This window comes from Euprymna scolopes, chromosome 37 (assembly GCF_053919585.1).
Source record: "Euprymna scolopes isolate OS-2025 chromosome 37, ASM5391958v1, whole genome shotgun sequence".
NCBI classification, from domain to species: Eukaryota; Metazoa; Mollusca; class Cephalopoda; order Sepiida; family Sepiolidae; genus Euprymna; species Euprymna scolopes.
Window position 1 is genome coordinate 75,408,505 of NC_136518.1, and position 17,500 is coordinate 75,426,004.

Here is a 17,500-nt window from a genome sequence, read left to right on the forward strand (position 1 = left end):
TTATTGGGCGTAAATTTTAGAGATTGGTGTAGGTAGAGCTATGGAATTTCCATGAAGTCCCATTTGTAATAAATATTCTGTTTAATAAAGAAAACTGTTTGAATAAATCTCAGGGTTATGCACACACACAACGAAACAGGACTGTATGTCGATGACTACAATATATATGACTACTATATATATATATATATATATATATATATATATATATATATATATATATATATATATATATATATATATATATTCTTAGACTATCACCCGGTGTTTCATCGGAGCAATTGTGTTGTTGGTATTTCTCATGGTTCTTATGATATGTCAGGCTCAGGCTGTCGTTACCGCCGTTCGATTTTGGTAGCGACCCTCAGGAAGTCAAACATTTTGCCCAATTGCCATCTACGGCTCCATGGAAGAAAACACATCCATTTTCATTTCTTTTTAGTGTTCGACTAGTCTGCTATTGAACCAACAACCCACCATAACAGCCCCCCTCTCTACAGCACCCTCCTGAAATACACATTTTTTTTGTATCATTGTGCACCTCTCCATTCGCACTCCTTTTTTAAGCGGAAGAAAAAGTTTCTGTAAAACCTCAGATTGTTTTCTTCTTTTTTTTTTTTTTTTTTTTTTTGTAAATAAAAAAAGACCTACCTGCATTTTAATGCCTTGCCCCCCGCACTGTTTCTTTGTTTTGTTATCCTGTCCCTATTAGCAATTCTCTCTCTCTCTCTCTCTCTCTCCCTCTCTCTCTCTCTCTCTCTCTCTCTCTCTCTCTGTTTATAATTTTTTTTATTTTTCTTTCTTTTATGAATTCAAACAAATGTGCCTTCAGATTCTAATTCTTCTCTCTGTCTGTCTCTCTCTCTCTCTCTCTCTCTCTCTTCCGTTCTCTCTCTTTTTTCATGTTTCTCTGTTCTCTCTTTTATATTATTTTTCTCCGCTCACTCTTATCCTCCCCTCCTTCCCATCCTCTTTTTTTTCCTCGTTTCTCTCATACCTTGTCCTTCTCTTTTCTCTTTCTCTCTCCTCTCTTTCTATTTCCTTCTTTTTCTCTCTGCTTTCTTTTTTCCCTATTCTCTCTTTCTCTCTCTATCCATTCTCTTGTTTGTCTCTTTCTCTGTTCTTTCTCTCTCTGTTCGCTTTCAATTTTCTCTCCCTCTCCATTCTCGCGGATGTCATCTCTCTCTCTCTCCATTCTCTCTCTCTCTTTCTCTATCTCGATTCTTCTCTCTTGCTCTTCCTTTTATTGTGTGTCTCGTTCCCCGTTTTTTCTCACGCTTCTCGTTCTTTCTTTCTCCCCCATTCGTTCTCTTTTCTTTCTCCATTCTCTTCTTTTTCTCTCTCCATCTCTCTTCCTCTCTCTCTTCATTCCCTTCTTTCCCCCTCTTTCTTTTAATTCCCTTCTCCTGTCTCTCGTGTTTCTATTTTCTTTTCTTTTCTTTCTGTCTTGTCTCTTTCTCTTTTTACCTTCCCCACCTTTTTTCTTCATTTTTTTTATATTTATGTTTTCATCTTTTTTGTTATTTAACTTTCAGTCCCCCTTTTTTCTTCGAGCTTAAAAACCAATCTCTATTTTAATAAAATCACGTGACCACCTCTCGTGTGTCCATGTATCTTCGCCTTTCTCGCTTCTATGCGACTAACACATTTATTTAAAAATGCAATAGCGTAAACTACTAAAACGAATTTCGTAAAAAAATTCTATTAAAAAATAGTTTATGAAATTAAAGCCACGACAATGCATTTCCATTTTTTTCGTAAAGCAGTCAGCCATTTTAATGTGTTTTTCAAAACTGAAAAGAATTTGGAAGTCTTTAAAGTAGCTTTAAAATTCTTAGCAAACTCTTATGTATTATAAGATTAAAAGTTTGGAAGCAATAGCTTCCAAACCTCCACCCAATCAGTTTATAATCAGAAAGTAATAAAACAAGGTTGCATTTGCAACAATTATTAATTTTTAGGAACAATTCGGCTCAATTAATAATCAAGTGATCATACGATATCGTTATAATTAAGCTGAACTTTTGAAAATACCCATGAAAGCAATTTGTTAAAACAAGAAAAAAAAAAGTCTGTATTATTTGGATTTTTCGGATTATTGTTCTCATTCGTGAAAATCACACTCAAGATGAGAATAGTAGTCCAAAGAATTCAAATAATACAAATAACTAATCCTCATCTTAAAAAAAAAAATGTAATACATTTCATGTAGGGTGTTATTTTCAGAACGTTTCGGTTGATGTAGCCTTCGACCTTCTTCATGCGCATCTAGTCGAATTCGGGAATCAACACGGAATTTTGAATTCAAAATGCAGTTGCGAATTACTTAGGACTTCTACCCAGCCATGGTTGATGGAGCGAGAACATGCTACACTCGTGGTTCGAAATTCAGTGCAAATTCCCCGAGTTCGACCAGATACATCTGAAGAAGATCGGAGGTTTACATCGAAACGTTGTGAAAATGAGATTCAAGATGAAACCAATAGTCCGAAGAATCAAAATAGTGCAAATAATCGATCCTCATCTCCAAAAATTCAGAAACGTAAGAACAACAGGATAAAAGAAAAGAAAAAAAAAGAAAAGAAAAGAAAAGAAAAACGGGACAAAAATGAAAGTAGAAAGACTGCCGGGCAACGCCAGTTTTTAATGAAAGGAATATAGAAAGAACTAGAGACAGAGATGCACACGGGAAACCAAAAAAAAAAAAAAAGAAAAAAAGAAAAAAAACGATAGACAAATGTTAGAATGTAGAGACGACATGCGTTGTAAGAAATAATAAACCCGAACACTGAAATATAACATAGATTTGCGCCTGTCTGTGTGCGTGTGTCATGACTAGAGCTTGTTTGGGCTCGGCACTCTGTTAGGGCTGGTGTGTGTGTGTGCGCTAAGCCGAGGAGGCGGAGGCGGAGATGATTACCCACCACTCTCGTCTTTCCCGCCTCCCTCCCTCTCTCTCTCTCTCTCTTTTTTTTTTTTTTTTTTTTTTTTTTTTTTCTGAGCTGCGCCTCTTTACATTTCGCTGGTGCTCGCTGTAACACACGCACCTACAACTACTGCCCTCCTACTACGATTACATATATAACACATACATGTACGTACATATATGTAATATATCTATGTATAACGACACAACCACTACTGCTACTGCGATAGCAGCAGCAGCAGCCTTTTTTTTTAGTCTCATTCTTAACACACTCGCATACAGACAAGACGCGTCTCCTTTTTGCTTCTCCCGTGGCTGGCTCAGCTTAAACAACTCGCGAAAGGAATTTATACATATAGATTTATATATTATGTGAGTGTGTAAAAAGATTGTCTACCGAAAGAAAGGAATATTTTAATATTGTGCTGATATATGATGTATAGTGGTATCTGCGTTTATCCGCCTCTCACGTACTTCGGCTAGGTTTATTTATGTATAAATATATATGTGATCGCGAGGTTTAGTGAGCGTTATTTACCGATGGAGTCACTTGTCCAAACTCAGCAGTCGCTTCATCATTGGATTTCTTGAGGAATAACTCTCAAAATTGAACATAGCTTTTTTGTTTGTTTGTTTGGAACTTGATTTAAAAAAAAAATACTTATTTGATACGATCTCTTGCGTCAAACACCGGATTTTTTTTTAAATCTACGCCTCACGGTCTTTCTATAGAGATTTGTGTTCAGAAAAGAAAAATTATATACTTGTTTGAAAGTTTCCTTTAAAAAATTCACTGGAAAAAAAAAGTGGATTCGTCAACAACAACTTAATGTTGTTAGTTTATGGGGAAATGTAACGCTTACCGATATGAACGTGGATCAGAGGTTCCCGAAGGCTCTGTGCACAATCTCCGCCCTTTTCTTCGTATCCACCGACAAAAGATCTCGTTTCGTCTCATCCAAGCAAAAGCATACATCGGAGTTTTATTTACACCGGAGGATCTTCATTTTATCGTTTTTGAACTTGGAATAAAACAATCTTGAAATACGTCTTCGTGGAATTTACGCTCTTTTTAATGAAATGATAAAATAATATAATTTTTTGCTTCCTTTTTTTTTTCTTTTTTTTTTTTCTTTTTTTTTTTTCACAACATATTTGCTTTCCATTGTGGATTAAATTGGAAATCGGTAAATTATTTCCGTAACATTGTGTTGATTCAAACAAAACGGAATTTATATATATATATATATATATATATTTATTTATATAAATATATATTATCCGGATATATAAGCTTAAAATTTTGTTCGTTCCGTTTTGTTTTTCCACTGATCACAAATTTACCCGGAAAACCTTGGGAAACTCGGCAACCATACACATACACACACGCATTAAATGCGAATAACATCGTTACCTTTCACAAAATTGGATTTCTAACTCTGTTTCGCTTGCCTAGCGAGCGAGAAAGCGATCGCGGTCTTCGGTTTCTTTTCGTTTTTGTTTTTGTTTTAACATCGCGATATGACCACGTCGTAGTTGCGTACGTGCGCGTATATATGTATATGCATACGCACAAATATACGTAATATGATGTGATCACTGTCAGATTACCCGGATTATCTCTTGGATCGTTACAACAGTTACATCGTTATCCTGGAGTTCATTATAATGCCTCGGATAATACAACTACCACCACCACGACTACTACAACCAAAGGCGGATTTGTACGTGTCTACCTATGATATATAATTTGTTTCTAAAAAGTATACACCTACTTAATGCGTGTGTTGTGCATCGCACCTGCACACGTGTTTATCTTACGTCCATTCGAGAAATTTTTAAATTATGCTGCTGCTATTAGTATTATTATTGTTATTGTTGTCATTGTTTGTTTGTTTGTTTGTTTGTTTGTTTATGTCTCTGTTTGTGTACGAACAACGTCCAACAACCCTCTTAATCACTTTATCCCTTTTTAAGGAAAAGAGAATATTGTTTTATTGTTGAAAATATTTTTTGTTTTTAAATGGAGTTGGTACTTATTAATTTTTATCCTAAATATGCTTATTGCTTTTTCTTTTCTTTTTTTTTTTAATTAACATTGATCAAGTTCAACATAAACATCTCATCAGGGATGACCTATTTATCCACAACAGCACTCACTGATATGATTTTTATATTCATTAATAAGTTCTAATCTTTATTTAGCACAACTTATGTTTATAACTTGGAGCTACCCGAAATTATACTAAAGGTTCTTTGTTTTAATTTTTAGGTGCTTGTTAAGATAGAGTCGACGGATTGATATTTTTTTTTTTAGTATGTCGTTTTAAGCAAAAACATTACGTACTTAATTGTCATGTCGAAAATAGTAATATATATATATATATATATATATATATATATATATAAATGAAAAAAAAAAAAGCTATTGCTAGAGCTACAAATGTCGGTGCAATCTAAATTTTTCGTCCCGAGTTATGTCCGCTGTTTGTGAACTCTTCACTGTCTATGCGATTTTACCCAATATAAAAAATTACTATTCACTATAAATTACTTTTTACTTGATGGATTTTCGTAATTTTTGAATATATTACTATTTTCGGCATGACAATTAAGTACGTAATATTTTTTTTTTTTTTTTTGCTTAAAACAACATCGATCTGTCGACTCTATCATAACAAGCACCAACTTTTGATTATTTAATTAATTTTCTTAAAAACGAAATATAAAGAAAAGCTATTAAAAATCCACTTACCTATACCAAAGACAAGAACGTACACTCATGAAAAAAAGATTCATTTTCATACATTGAGTCACTCGAGTCAGTTATCAATGATAAACAAGTGCGCGTCAACACACCAATTATTATTATTAATTTTTCACATCAAGGAGTATGTATTTATCGATATTGCGTGCGTGTGAATAATAAATACATTAATAATATTATTTTGTTTAGTGTATCTTTAGGAGGATAAACATTCAATAAAATGTTCAAAGGCGTTCCAAAAAATACAGATCCCTATTTTTTGTAACTAAAAAAGTTAAAGACCTACGAAGACAAGATCGGTACCATTAAAACGAGCGACTTTTCGTGTTTCAGAATGTATTTTTCTACATAGTCATCACCATTCTCGGCGCACTTTTGCCAGGAATTTAATGACTCATCTTTGTTTTTGGCGCACGCCTATGATGGGTTGATTTTTTTTAGAGTCCCATACCATCAACATCTGCAATAGAGAGAGGAAACTTTCAAGCCATGATTGCATGAGTTCAATCACTATAACAATGCAATTTGCAATCCTCTCTGATGCATTCCAGCAAAGTAAAAAAGATAGAAGGCATTACTTTTGGAACACCTCTCATATAATATTATTATAAATATTATTATAATATTATTATAAATATTATTATAATATTATTATAAATATTATTATAATATTATAAATATTATTATAATATTATAAATATTATTATAATATTATTATAAATATTATAATATTATTATAAATATTATTATAATATTATTATAATATTATTATAAATATCATTATGAACATTATTATAATATTATTATAAATATTATATTGTTATAATATTATTATTATATTATTATAATATTATTATAAATACGAGTTTAAAAAAATTCGATTAGAAAGAGTAGCATAAATATGATTTAACTCAATATATTGCGCTCGTTATGCGTAAATATTATTCGATACTCATTATATATATATATATATATATATACATATATATATACATATATATATACATATATATATACATATATATATATATATATATATATATATATATATATATATATATATAAATAAACTTTGTACTTCGCAACTTTCCTCGCGACTATTTCGATACAATTTCCAGTTATACTGTTTCTACATTTTTAATTTTAATTCTATATTTTTGTTTATATATCTACTATTTCGCCAAAGAACGTCTCCATTTTCCGAGAAAACTGAAAATGCTAAAATAACATTCATTTAAAAAAATAAAATTAAAAAAAAAAAAAGCGTTTTAATGTGTTCATTAATCACACACACACACACACACACACACACACACACACACACACACACACACACACACACACACACACACACACACACACACACACACCTTCGTTTAATTGTCTTTTCCTGTAAGAAGTTATTTATTTATTTTTTTTAATTAACGCAAGTTGTTTTTGCTCCGGCAAATAAAGACCATATCTGCTTTTGCTTATATCGTGAGAAGGAGGAGGAGACTTCTGTCTTGCATACACGCACTACCTCAAGCCACAAGAGAAACACAAAGGAAAGCAGGTTTATAAAAGTTGATTCGATAGAAGAATCATTCTATATATATATATATATATAATCTACACATATATATATATAATCTACACACACACGCATAACTGTGCTTATACATATATGTATATATATATATACACACACACACTCAAATACGTGTGCTTATACATATATGCATATATGTGTGTTTAAATATATATATATATATATATATATATATATATACACACACATGTGCGTGTGTGTTTGTGCGTAGCCCCAACATTATTATGGAGAAACCGGTGTGTTGACGTTTGCTCTTCGTACGTATTGTATTTGTCTCCCCACTGGAGTAAAGTTAGGCACACAGGGCCGGTTTTTAATATGAGGTAAAACTTAGTAGCACATCTAATTCTAACCTACCCCGTAGAAAATAGGAACCTATGATTAGAAACATAAAAAAAAATGTCTTGGTCTAATCGTACACTTTAATCCTGGGCCTAACACCAGATAGCTTGTAGTCTTGGTATTGTCTCTCCAGTGATTTCTTGTTTGTTAAAAATAAAAATGAATTCTGTTCCAACTGTACTATAGCACCACTGGCTCTTTGATTCGACAGCGGCGCGTCTGAAGATGAGTATTTCTCTTTTGTTTAAAAGCATAAATAAATCCAAAGCTGACTTTAGCATTTTAAGCATTTAGCATTCAAGCCATAAAAATTTCCTTCCATATGAGAGTTTAAATGTACTTAACAAGCCCTAATATTTAAAAATCAATCCTACCGATAATTGATGAAAATTGTCGATTTGTTTGCGATGTTGCGAGTTTTTGAAATTCAAAAAATAATGTTAAAGGTGTCGTCTAGAAATTAAATTTTGGCTTGAGTTTATAGTTTGCGTTGAAAATGAACTTGAATCCATGAACGCGTCCCTAGCGTATCAAAGACCCCCACCCCCACACATAATTTGTACTTATTTTCATCTAAAACAATGCGTATTCTCACTTGAAAGGTACGGAGGCTATAATTTGGGATCGTGTTTAACAGGAAACTCTGGGGAGTTGAGTAGCAAAATTTATGTTCACAGGACATTTAAATTTCTGCATAAACACAGACATAGAAGCAGGAAACATAGGGAATTCCAAAGTTAGCAGTCAGAGAGAAGAAGCTATTGAAGTAGAGTAGAATGCTTTCCGACACTTAGAGACCTCAAACAGTAAAGAGGTGTGATTTTGCTGCATGTCGGGTTAGTCGGCAGTATGTACGCTGAGAGGGCACATGACCTAGTTTTCATTTTAGAATTATTCTCGTTTTTGAATCTTGCCCTCGCGCGCGCGCGTGTGTGTGTGTGTGTGTGTGTACTGCCTCTGATCTAAAAGGGGGAGATACTATGCGACACAAAATCCAACATTCTGTATATGCGTGTGTGTGTGCATGCGCCCCCCCCCCCATCACACACATACTTCTTTTAAAAACCTAGCAGAGAAAGGAATACACGTCGCATGATGTATTTAGCTAGACATTTTTCGTATCATTACAAATTTATCTTAAAATCTATATAATATATATTATTGCTATTTTGCACACAAACATTATATCATAAATTGATGTATTACGTGTATAATTTTTGTCAACAATACTCAGTAAACGTGTAGAGCTTAGTAATATAAAACTATGCTTATGGCAAGCCAGCTACGTTTGTGTTTTATTGCCGAAATGAAATCGTCAGATTAAATGCTTGGCCTAATGATCTTCTTCGATAATGAAACATAATTGACTTGCCATTAGCACAGTTTTGCATTAATATATATTGTAGCTTCATTCAGTCTTGACAGACTATGGATACTCAAGGTAAGGGTGCTTGCGGGTGAACTTTTTTGTGGCAAGAGTTGCGCAATCTCCAACCACACCTTTTATGAGTCGGCGTTGTTAAATACCAGTGTTAAGTGGAGGTGCAAGACAACTGGAAACAATGCCGAGATAAGTGGAGAGCACATACAGCGCCTAGAACTCCCAAATGGTCACCTATCTGATACTAACCCGGCTCAACGTCGCTTAACTTTGGTGATCTGACAAGAACTGGTGTGTCAACGGGATTATGCCATACAATATATATATATATATATATATATATATATATATATATATATATATATATATGATACAGATTCAAATTTACAATATTTATTAGTCAAAAACAGGTAATACAAAAGATTAGTTACTTATTCCATGGAGTTTAAAAAGTTTGGCTTTTTTTCTCCAAAGGAAATAGATATCAAACTAGAAATATAGAATTGCTTGTTAGCATAAAAATTGAAAGACTTTGAAAATTGCAATGTTCGAAAATGTGATTTAAATTGTAGAATGATATTGCAAATGATGTTTATGAACCGGAACATAGTCAAATGAAAAATCCGATCAACCAAATTCGGTGATATTAAAATATAGGAAAAAAAAAGTTTTATATATATATATATATATATATATATATATATATATATATATATATATATATATATATATATATATATATAGAGAGAGAGAGAGAGAAAGAGATGTCTCCACTTACCCTACACCTTTAATTGATGCATGCCCTTATTAAATAAATCTATATATATTAGTATATAATTTTATATCATCATTTTCTTTTTTTCTTTATTGGTATATAGTCTTGGTAGTTTGTTAACGTTTAAAACTATATAAAAAAAACTTATTTAATTTTTATATTGTTTTATCATTCCTTAGAAAACTATTTAGTCAGTAAGTCATTTAATCACCTGCAATCAATGCATCAACTTGCTCTCGCGAATTTACTATAGTCCTAATGTTAATTTAAGGGATCATCAGTTGTTTACCATGAAACACTCATATATAAATATATAATGAATCGGAACTATACTAGAGCGAATAAAAAATACTATAAATTCTTTGAATAAAAGGAAATATATGGAACTGATTTATTTGTGTTCTATATTTAGTGGTTATCCAATTTTCTATTTATTTTTTGTATCTCTCTCTCTCTCTCTCTCTCATATATATATATATATATATATATATATATAGTAAGTTATAAAATATATATGGCAATTAAGCTTAATTGCCATATATATTTTATAACTTACTACCTAGTTCTACCTACGTATTGAGCACTGTTGAAGTTTATACTTTCGTATATTAATTTGTGATTAAATGAAGTAATCATATATATATATATATATATATATATATATATATATATAGTCTAAAGAAGCTTTGAATAAAAACAATGCAAAAATAAAAATAAAGAATGCAGTTTAGATATTGTATACACACTGACTATACATGAATAGTGAATAACATTCAAATTTCTACATACTCCTCCTCATTAGAAATTGAATATGTGTACATGGTTTCATATCGTCACAACACTTGGAAATTCGAATGGAATTTTTAACCTTTAAAACTGAAGACTGAAAAGTTATTTGATGCGTGAAATAATGTTAAAACACGAAAGACAAATATATCATAGTTCATACCAAACTTATTACCTGGTAATAAATCTAAATTCATCCGACATAAAGTGAGATAACCGAATTTACAACTCACAATCTAGACTGGAACTGTAACAATAAACATAGGGTGAGAGGAAAAATGAGGGGGGGGGGTGACAAAATGAAAACAAGGGTCATAAGAATTCCTGTTATGAAAAAAAAAATATTTTCTCAAAATATTATTGGCTATTAGCATCGAAGGATATATATATATTTTTATTTTGCACTCTCAAAGCTTTCAATAATATATAATTTCTATGCTATATGCCTTTATACAATATATATATATATATATATATAATGTGTGTCTATATGTGTATATGTCTGTGTATATATGTGTTTGTGTGTGTCTGTGTATGTATGTGTATTATATATATATGTGTGTGTGCGTGTGTGTGTGTATATATATATATATATATATATATATATAACTACTTCATAACTTACTATATATATATATATATAAACAGTTATACATATATATATATAAAGTTATACATATATACATGTATATATATATATATATATAAAATAGTTGGTACATATATATATATATATATAAACAGTTATACATACATATATATATATATATATATATATATATATATATATATATATATATATATATAAATATAATAAAATAGTTGGTACATATATATATATATATATATATATATATATATATATATATATATATTAATGTAGGGATAAGTAATCGGAAATATCAAAACTTTTGGTGTATCCGAATTAGAAACAAATGCCAACTTTTAATTGTGTTTTTTAAAACTTAATTTTCCACTGCTAGTACTAATAATAAAATAAATATTTATTCATTTTAAACTAAAAGTAAAAACTAAAATCTATAAATACCCCACACAAGTGTATGCTTTACACTTGTAAAAATATATGCATATATCACTTTTTTTTTTTGCTGTAACTCGAAAATGAAAAATAATACTTAAAAAAAAAAATTCTATTGCTAAATATTTAGAGATTTTTAAAAAGTGGTAACCGAGAATGTAATTGAAGTATATCAGAATCGGAAAAAATATAGGAATCAGCCTTTCACTACTATATATATTCTTAAGATTTATACTGTTAAATTTTAATATATATATATAATATATATATATATATATATATATATATATATATATATATATAATGTGTGTGTATATATAGATGTTTTTATTTGTTTTTGTTAGCGATACTTTCTTGAATGAATTCAAGTATTTATACGAAAGTGCATTTTTATCTAAATGCTTGTTCTTGGGAATAATTTTCCCATTGACCAATCTGGTACCCCCTTTAATGGGGGAGCGGTATATATATTATTTTTAAAATATAATTATCCACTGACACGTGTTTCGTCGTCCACGACTCATCAGAGTTTTTGAATCTCGCTAGATTCAGCCACTCTGAGGAATCGTGGACGACAAAACACGTGTCAGTGGATAATTATATTTTAAAAATTATACATATAATTTTTAAAAGATTTGTACTGTTAAAATTTGAAAGCTTTTTTATTTTCTTTATATGTCATGAAGATGATTAGAAAACATAAAATGATTTTATTCAGTCCTCTATGGAATATTGGTATATTAATACACCTTTTTCAGGTGTGCAAACGTCAAGAAAATATAGGAATTAGCCCATCTCTAATATTCATGCTACTATATATATTCTTAAGATTTATACTGTTAAATTTTGAAATATATGAATAATATATATATTTAAAAGATTTGTACTGTTACAATTTGAAAACTTTTATTTTTTATACATGGCATGAAGGTGATCAGAAAATCTTAAATGATTTTATTCAGTCTACATGGAATATTAGTATATTAATACACTTTTTTCAGATGTGCAAACGCCAAGAAAATAGTCTACATCTCATTCATATATATATATATATATATATATATATATATATATATATATATATATAATTATATATATATATATATATAATTATATATATATATATATATATATGTATGAGAGAGGATTGGTTCCTTGCTATTGAAGCCAGGGATGGCTTTTGTTGCCGGGTTCGAATCTATCGACTGGTGTTAATTGTGACACTCTGCATTGATGATTCCCGAAAGGATGAAGCATTAGTGTCTGCAGGGATTTAATAATTATTATAGTAAATAATTATATATATATATATATTTGTGTTTCTTGATTAAAATGATGAAGATCTACACAGTCGAAAAATATAACATCATGAAAAACAACGGAATAAAAGTTAAAGGTTTTTTTAAAATAATTTTTATATCTTAAACAACCCTCTGCCCTTTATTAAAAAGTGTTTTTTAAATATAAAAACAAAGCGCATTTTTTTATAAACACGTTTTATAAATTACGTTTACGAATTTTTTTTCATTGCATCTTCATTTCCTTCTATTCTCAACTACCCCAAGAACTGATGAAATCTCTCATAATTTTTTTTATTCGACTAGTGAATAAAAAGTCTGTTATTTTTTTATGACAAGTAAATTATTTTCTTTAATATAAACATCCTTACATTGCATGTATCCCCAAACTCAGATGTAAAACCTTTAAAAAATGATTAATAAGTCTATTTGCAATGGTCAGTGAATTGGTTTAGTTTGCAAATTTGAAAACATTTTTTAAATCTGAACCATTCCTCAGTTGCCCTTTCAAACATTTTGCATTGGATTAAATAAAACAAAGCAGTGCGTTATTGGGTTAATGGATGTTCACCATGGTGAGTTTGAATCCCATGAGATCTGTCATCTACTAATACTGTTAGGAAAAGTATGAACCCATAATTCCCCCTCCAAACTATGAATCAAACAACTTGTGTTCTATTAATTGTATACAATTAGTTGTTTAGCTTTTGTATTTCATTATAAGACCAACCAAAATTGGTTGGTTTGTTGGAAAACGAAATTTATCAATGGATTTCTTTCTCTTACTAATAAATCTACATGGGGTTCATGGTTAATGATTAAGAATATTATGAGATGATTGAAAATTATGCTATAAGCAAAATTTGACGACTTATGAGAACGATTGATAACAAGTATTTGTAAACGACCGTGTTGTAGTCTGTAGGGAAGCAATCCGCTGGTAACGTGTTTCACAGAAGTTCCTGGAGAAAAGGGCGTATTCATAGAAATTATATTTGGTGTTAAGCACACGTTGAAAGTAAGGGGTATTTGCACTAAGTCGTTTGTTCAGGCATTAAATAACACTGAAAAGTGTTGATATGCTGTGTCATAAACATATAACATTCCCCCCATCCTCCGGAAGATTATTATAGTTATATCAGTATTTACCCGGCATTGTCTGGGTTAAGGGATATTGGTGGAGGGTTTAGAGAAAAAATAATTCCAAATATATAATAACTATAGAATAGACGTTCCCCACCTGGGGATGCGAGAGAAAAGTTTAGATAAAAAAAAATTATAGGGTATTAGTTGTGTTTTCTGTGTTTTTGCAATGCACTAACTTCTTGCTTTCATTTTAGTGTTACGTTTTGTTAAGTGCCATTATAAATACATGGCTGAATAGATTTGATTTAACCAAAAAATAAATAAATAAAAAAAGGTTGGGAACAATTGCTATGGAATGAAATGTACATTTTTACTTGCCTCTTTCGTGGGTCTTAAAAGCCAAAGTTGATTAAAAGAAAAAAAAATGTGCCGTTGAAGCAAAACCTATATTTGTTATAAAACAAATAGTCATCGTTTGTTTATTAAATTTTCAATTCTCATTTTATCAATTAAGAAAACTTAATTAATAAAAGTAAATTAGTGTGAATCGTCATGGTACGGCGTTTTTTTTTTTTTTGGGGGGGGGGGGGGCTTGCTTATGTCATTAATTTTTCCAGCCCATTCTGAAATGAAGTATTCAAAAGCGCGAGACCACGTGAAGATTGATTCAATAAAATTGTTTAAAATTAAAAACGTGATAACATGCTGATCAGTTTTGACAAAATTAATTATTTTTAATCGGATTTTTGTAAAAGATGTGTAATCATTAAATTAACGTATTCTTTGGTCATAAAATTGTATAAATTTGTTTTAAAATAATTTACATCTAAGCAAGAAACACACACCGACAGACATTACATTGTCTAATGGCCTTATTACTATAGCTATATCAACTATATATTTGGTAAAACTAAACGTATACCCGTCCCAGGACGGGTAAAAGATAATCATCAAAGAGAACCATTTTACATTACTTTTATGCCCTCTTACGAAGTTTCAAGATATAATGCGACATAAGCTTTATACCTAGAATCCTTATTCCAATTACACGATTTTGATTCTAGAACATGTGTAAAATTTAAGGGTTAAGCTTAAGGGATTTTTAGAAGAAATTGAAATTAAGGAAATCTTGCACAATTTGTGTCTAATTAATATGAACGGTATCTATAATTTTAAAATGGACTTTCTCCTCTTTCTTTTTTTTATTCCGTTTGTATAAAACTAAATTCAACTAAATCTCGTGCAAATTACACGCATATATGCCTAGGAGCTGTGTTCTAAACTTATTAATGATTGGTTAATTAGTTTAGGAGCGAATCATATACTTAGAAATATATAAACCTTATATATACCTAACTTTATATAAACTGAGATAAAGAAAACTATCTCTGAGCCAGTCGATACTCTACTATATCTCCCCTCCCCCATCCAAGAAGATAGTTATTTCTCTATTTATAATAAATAATAATAATAATGATGATGATTATGATATCATTTATCCAACCTCCAACTTTATTTTGTATCAATACAAATTTATCTTAAAATCTATATAATATATATTATTGCTACGTCATACACAAACTTTATATCATAAATTAATGTGTTACATGTATAATTTTTGTCAACAGTACTACATGCATTAGTAGAGCTTAGTAATATAAAACTATACTTATGGCAAGCCAGCTACGTTTGTGTTTTATTTCCCGAATGAATAGAAAAATTGGAATAATCCAATCGAATTGTCTGGTTGGTGTTTGTCCTTTTTCTGCATCCTCATCTTATTTAATTCATTTTCACAAATACTTTATCTTAATTTGTTCTTCGTCGATCAATAAAATCATTTGTTAATTACGACCTTAATTAGAATATGTGATTTATAACAGACACAAACAAGCTCTTTTACTTTAAGCATTTTTTAAAATCGTTTTTCTTTAAAATTTTTATTTTTAATTCATTTTAGAAAATTTCTATATTTCTTTTCTTCTTCTTGCCTTAATATATAATACATTCGAATCAATTTTGGGACAAGTTGAGTTGGACAAAACAAAATCCTTCTTAACTCTTGTACAAGCATATAAAAAAATGAAAGAACCTTGTGTGTATTTCTTATTGAAAATTTTGATTAATGAATTCATTTTGAATTAATATTTAAAATTTATCTGATTCTCATAACATGATCTATATTTCTGAGCTTCTACAAAACCATGCTCTATATATATATATATATATATATATATATATATATGTACATACATACTTGGAAGTTTTTCAACGTTTAAAATTATATCAAAATAAAATTTAATCCCAAGACTTTCCATGGAAAAATATTTTGCTATTAAGCCAATTAATCTTTTGCAATCAAATGTATTAGTTTGTTCAGGAATTGACACTAGTCTTAATATTATTTCAAGGATCATCAGTTGTTTACCACGAAAAACTGTTTCGGAGATTTAAAAACAAAACAGAATATTAAATCATAGCTCCCCAGCAGTGTTGATCACACAAAACCTCCATCAAAAACAAAACAACAACAAAAAAATAAAAACAGAACAAAAGCTTTCTTGATATCGGATCTAGTTTCTTGCTCTAGATTCATGTTATTAAAAAATGTCTTTCATATCTGTGTCATTCGTATTTGCTCTCTCTCCACTCCGAGAAAAGAAAAGGATTTAATATTTACAAAACTGCGGTTGTTTATAGAATTTATATATCTATTATATTACTTATCACTCTTCTTTTCGGGGTTAATTATTTTTTATATATTTACATTATTTAAAAATATATGAAAATTAAAACATGTTAAAATAATTGTGTGTGTGTGTGTGTGTGTACATGTATTATCCTACGTGTATTATTTACATTCATGTTGCAAGTATATACATAACCTCAGCAGCTCTAATCTAATTCCACAATGAGTTATAACAAAAGTTTAATTAATTTAAAACATATCTTTTATATATATTAGTGATAAGGCGATTCCAATATTTTTCCTGATTCCGATACAATTACCGATTCTTTGCTAAATTTCCAATTCTGACTCTTTATAAATCACTAAATAATTAACTAAAGAGTTCTTATTTTTCCAGATTTCCCTAAATACACTTGTGGGGGATGATCTATAGATTTTAGCTGTTCTGGTATTTTAAAATCAATAAATATTTATTATTTTATCATTATTACCAGCAATGGAAGATTTTGCTTTAAACAAAATCAAATTAAATCAGACAAAAGAATCGTTTTGGCATCAAAAAATAGGCAACAATTTTTCCGATTCCTGTACCGCCAAATTTTCTGATTCCTGGTTTTGATTCCGATTAATCGTCCCAACACTAATGTACATATAGCGCACAAAGAGAGAAAATGTTTTTTTTTTTTTTACTAAAGCTAAAAATCCAGATATTCTGTAAAAAGAATATCTAAAGTGTTATTGATATCGTAATAAATAAATGAAAACACGTTCGTTTAAAACCGATTACTGCATAAAGCATTGAGTTGCCATGAATGATAGG

At 29.9% G+C, this 17,500-nt stretch overlaps 1 protein-coding gene across 6 annotated transcripts in view; it reads left to right on the forward strand.

The window, feature by feature from the left end:
- LOC145261228 (uncharacterized) overlaps positions 1-17,500 on the forward strand; it is a 447,422-nt gene that overhangs the window by 313,706 nt on the left and 116,216 nt on the right. The window lies entirely within an intron of this gene.